The sequence below is a fragment of the Cicer arietinum genome, chromosome 3 (assembly GCF_000331145.2).
Source record: "Cicer arietinum cultivar CDC Frontier isolate Library 1 chromosome 3, Cicar.CDCFrontier_v2.0, whole genome shotgun sequence".
Taxonomy (NCBI): domain Eukaryota; kingdom Viridiplantae; phylum Streptophyta; class Magnoliopsida; order Fabales; family Fabaceae; genus Cicer; species Cicer arietinum.
The window spans coordinates 25,800,633-25,806,046 of NC_021162.2; the positions used below are offsets into that span (position 1 = coordinate 25,800,633).

The 5,414-nt window shown below is 34.1% G+C and overlaps 1 long non-coding RNA gene across 3 annotated transcripts; it reads right to left on the bottom strand.

Annotated features, from left to right (window-relative positions):
• Positions 1-247: 247 nt before the first annotated feature.
• Positions 248-3,890, bottom strand: LOC101497169 (uncharacterized). Of its 3 annotated transcripts, none has more exons than XR_012162198.1 (6): positions 3,468-3,890; positions 2,187-2,286; positions 1,204-1,391; positions 993-1,040; positions 699-903; positions 248-615 (listed from the first exon to the last, which is right to left on the bottom strand). It is a non-coding gene; the product is annotated as an uncharacterized lncRNA (long non-coding RNA). The 3 variants fall into 3 exon arrangements; XR_012162199.1 differs by having other exon boundaries at positions 1,175-1,391; XR_012162197.1 differs by having other exon boundaries at positions 993-1,391.
• Between the last annotated feature and the right edge of the window lie 1,524 nt (positions 3,891-5,414).

Consider the following 5,414-nt stretch of genomic DNA (forward strand, 5'->3'; position numbering starts at 1 on the left):
GAGATCATATCAATCTAACTACTAACTAATGTGATCGCGATTTTGTGTTAAGGAACTTCTATTCCTCAACAAATAATGAAAACAGAGACATGGTCCAACAAATCATGAATTTCTATTCTTCACCTCTCCAGTTTTTACCTTGGCTTTTCTAGTCATAAGTATGACTTTACTAATCAGTAATCACCAATTTCATTTTAGTGGATGAAACATAAAAAATAATAACTTTTAAACCCAAGGACAATCAAAATTAATTGAGAAAATTGCTAGGAAAAAAGCTCATTTCGTAGACCGTTAGATTTTTCCCAATGTAAAAGGTAGCATAGTACCAAATAGCATCTTCATGGGGTAATACACAAAAAAACAGCCCATTGGAGGTCTACTTTAGAATGCCCCACCATGCATTTGCAAGAGGTCGATGCCATCATGCCACTACATAGACTTATGACATTTAGATTACATGACAGTAGGAAGATAGTACTCTATTTTGGACACGGTTTTAGACCAGATAGCTGGAATATTAGCAAGTAAAGAATAAACCTCTAATAACTTTGACTTGCTACTAGAGTGCAGGTAATGAGCAACCCTATCTTTCTCCCGTTTCAAGCACTCTTCAGCCTATAATGAAAGCCACAATATTAAACAGAACTGGTATGGCATTGTAGATGATGAAAACAAGTTATGGTTGGTAATCACAATACCTGGAGCATATAACCAGGACAAGAATCTTCTAGGATCCAGTTTGAAGCCTTTCAACAATAATATGCAGACGTGTCGTTGAGCATGGCAGCTTCAAAACCATTCTCATAGTGATCCATTTGCCCTATTCCAATTTCGACAAATATATCTAGTACATTTTTTTAATAGAGCTCGATCAATCTGCTCTCCTTCACGTTCTTGATCAATCTTTTAACAGAAAAGGATAAATTGTTTAATCTATATTTGTAAATGCGGAAAATCTTGTATAATAAGGAAGTAAGGAAGAAAGAACATACAAGAGAAATCAATGCATCTCTCACTTTCCCATTTAGTTCCTTGTAAACCTGGAATGGAAACAATAAAAATCACACATTAATGATTTATCTTTTAAGGAAGCAACATTATAATGAAATGATAATGTGAAGCAGGTCTAGTTAGCAGTAGCACTACAAAACTAGCTGCATTTATGAGTTGTAACCTTAACAAGAATAACTAATAAAAACTGACACAGAATCAAGGAAGCAAGTCAACCCAACTTCATTAAGCGGTAGAAGTAACCTCCAGGCAGTAAAATATCGATCCAAATAGTGAAAGAAACGAGAAAGCCATCTAACCATAATTTTATGGTTTGCCCACCTCCTCACAAGTTCTCGCAACATAAATTCATCATGCTTCTCTCTCAAATAAGGTAATACCTGAACCCAAAAAAAAAAGTGATATTCATTTTATGAAAGAAAAACTAATAACACACAAACTCCGAGACACGTGGTCAGATTGAGAAATTAGTTGGTAGCAAAAGGGCACACTTAGATGATCAAGTCTATGGTTCGGTTTTCAATACTACTATTTCACATATTGTTAAGATGGTTTATGGTTGTTTGTTCTTGTCTATGGGTGCCTTGAGGCATTGACATGGCCCTTTTATCAACTAAATATTACAAATGTCTGACCATGTTATGTGGTTGCAGGTGTGCTGCCTCTTTCACTTCCAAAACATTCACTTTGTGACCACTTTACTCAAAAATCAAAACTATAATTATCTAGTCCACTTGGAGATTGAATGTTCAAAACATAATTTTGTGGAGGGGAGACTTATAACTTATAAGAACTAGGAAGCATGGATTAAGATATATTTTCATTTTTTCCCTTGTTGCCTATAAAAACTACCTAACCTTCTAAGAACTACATCATTTATGCTAACATTTTCCGAACTGGAAAAAAAGATGTGTCACTGATATCATGTCTTAGAACTCAAGGAGCATTAAAAACAATCAGAAATCAATTGAACTTTGTTCTTATTAGAACTAATCAATAGCCCTATAAAGTCGACTCAAGAACGTGCATGATAGTCTGATCTGATACTCGCTATTACTCTAGTAGGATAGTAGCAAACAAGTAATGACTATAATGCATAAAATATAATTTTTAATATATTCAAACAGGTTATCAATATCGCATATCATATCTAAGTAATAGCATGCATTACTCACCGTTCATATGATGTACTCTTCAAATGACTCCTTGTACTTATCATACAATTGTTGGGAATAGTTATGAGGAGGCTTTTGAGTACACATATTGTAAATGGTCCTGCAATATAATTTAATGATAAATAATTTCCACAATAGTAAAACTCTAAATCAACTCAAGCAAAACCCATTTAATATAAAACCAAAACATCGGAGACAATAATACGTGTATAGCATCATATAGTCCTCAAAGCTGAACTAAATAACATAATGTGTAGCCTAAAATACTTTGAGCCAAAAAACTGAAGTATTATATTAATCAATTAGTTTATATTAGTTAGCTCATAAAATCTGTAAAAAAATTGCAGTCATAACAAAATTCATTTTGCCTCTCTATAAACAAGAACTCTAATAATTGGAAAGCAGAATTGCATTAAAGCAATGCATAAACTATATCTACTACTTAACATCAATAAAAACCTTATTAATGAAATTAAAATTATTTAGTATGAAAACATTTCGATACCGTAGACCAATAGCTATAGACAGATCACAATCAAGCAGAAAGCACATACAGATCACAAGTTATAGTAGAAAGCACAGATATATCATATAAAGAACAAATAAAGTATAAAGCAGAAAGGATTTACACCTAATTGTAATAGTAAAAACCTAATTGTAATTATTTAGTATTAAAATTATTTAGTATGAAAACATTTACACCTCATATAAAGCAGAAACAGACAATGGTTCAATTGATTTCAATGGTTTTCAACTCTGCTATTGTTTTAGCTTCAATTGATTTCAATGGTTTTCAACTTTCAGCTTCAACACTTAATTTAACAGGTTGCTTACCTTATGAAATTGGTTACCTTGAAGAAGCTATTGCTAATGAAATAATCAACTTACTGGTTCTTACAAGTTATTACTGCAATGTTATTACTGATTTTTTCCTGATCTGACATCATCCCATAAAACATGTTACCAGCCAAATTAACAACCTCAACTTTCTCAAGAAACAGTAATAACCAGTATGATCATTGCAGTAATAATTAAATCAGTATGAACATTGCAGTAATAACAAAATCAGATCAGGAAGAAATAGTAATAACATTGGCTTACATTATAATCCTAAATTAAAAAATTTAGAATCGCACGATTGAAATTAACAATCAACAATAATAACATTAACAATCTGAGTTGATTCCGTAAATTCAAACTCACATTTTGTCCAAACAAATACACAAATGAAATGCAATAAAACCTAAACTGTGACTCTAAGGATGAGACGACAACACTTACATTCAGAATAGACCAGAGGCGACAGTGAGCCGGCGAAACTGAGAGTGAGGGAAACGGTGAGGCCGCGAGAGTGAGTTAGGCGAAGGAAAAAGTGATGCGGCAACGAGAGGCTGAGCTTGACGGCACGGACGGAGTGGGTGACGGGTTCGAGAGGGTGACGGGTTTGAGAGCTAGGGTTCAGACTGGGTGACATGCACGAGAGTGAGTGACGTGATGGAAACAGTGATGCGGCCGCGAGAGGCTGAGCTTCACGGTGAACACAGAGTGGGTGATGGGTTCAAATGTTAGGGTTATCTTCACGGTGAATACAGAGTGGGCGAGAGGCTGAGCTTCACGACATTGAGAGGGTTGAAAGTGGTTGATGGGTTCAAATGATAGGGTTAAAGGAAAAACATGAGGGATGAGTGTTGATGATGAAGTGAGTTCTGAGATGAGGGGTGATAAGTTTAAAGAAAGTATAATATTAATTTTCAAATAATATTAAAAAATTAAATTTTAAAAAATCATAACCTTAGCGTCGGACAGTCCGACGCTACATATTAAAATTAAATACTAAAAATTAAAATAATAAACTAATGTATGCCTTATTTTACTTTACGTCGGCCTAGCCGACGCTAGTTTTATAAAAAATTTAAAAAACAAAATTTGGTACTTTAGCGTTTGCTTGACCGACGCTACACCGATGCTACCTAGCGTCGGAGTCGTAGCCGACGCTACATTTAGCAGCTAAAATAGATTTTTCTAGTAGTGTAATTGGACTAGAATAAGCCAAGGGAGAACAAAAATGAGCTAAATATTGATCCAATTACACAAATAAACTTATTGGATACACAAGACTGGTTAAAAACCCTAAATGGATTAGAATAAGTCAATGGAGGACGAAAATGACATAAATGTTAATCCAATAACACAAAAAAACATATTCGATGCACAAGTATTGGTTAAAAACCATAATTGGACTATAATAAGCCTAGGGAGGACGAAAATGATCTAAATGTTTATTCAATGTCACAAACAAACGTATTGGATGCACAAGATTGGTTTAAACCCCTAATTGGACTAGGATAAGCCTAGGGACGAAAATGATCTAAATGTTTATTCAATGTCACAAACAAACGTATTGGATGCACAAGATTGGTTTAAACCCCTAATTGGACTAGGATAAGCCTAGGGAGAAAAAAATGAGCTAAATATTAACCCCATTACACAAATAAACTTATTGGAAGCACAAGATTGGTTAAAAACCCTAAATGGATTTATATAACCCTACGGATGACGAAAATGACCTAAATGTTAATCCAATACCACAAATAAACATTTCCGATGCACAAGATTGGTTAAAAACCATAAATGGTCTAGAATATGCTTAGATGGGACGAAAATGACCTAAATGTTAATCCAATATAACAAACACATTTATTGGATTGACAAGTTAGGATAACAAACCTAATCGGACTAGAATAAGCATAGGGAGGACGAAAATGACCTAAATGTTAATCCAATGACACAGACAGACCAATTGGATGATATAGATTGGTTAAAAACCCTACTTGGACTAGAATAAGCTTAGGAATGGCAAAAATGACCAAAATGTCAATCAAATGAAACGAGCACACGTATTGGATGCACAAGATTGGTTAAAAATCCTAATTGGACTAGAATAAGCATAGGGATGACGAAAATGGCTAAATGGTTAACCGAATGATACAAATAAACTTATTGGATGCACAAGATTGGTTAAAACCCTAAAATGAGCTAAATATTAATCTAATGTTACAAACACATCTACTGGATGCACTAGATAGGTAAAAAACACTAATGGAAAAGAACAAGCCGAAGGAGGACGAAAATGACCCAAACATTATTCCAATGACACAAACATTTGTATTGGATGCACAAGATTGGTTTAAAACCTCAATTGGAGTAGAATAAGTTTAGGGACGACGA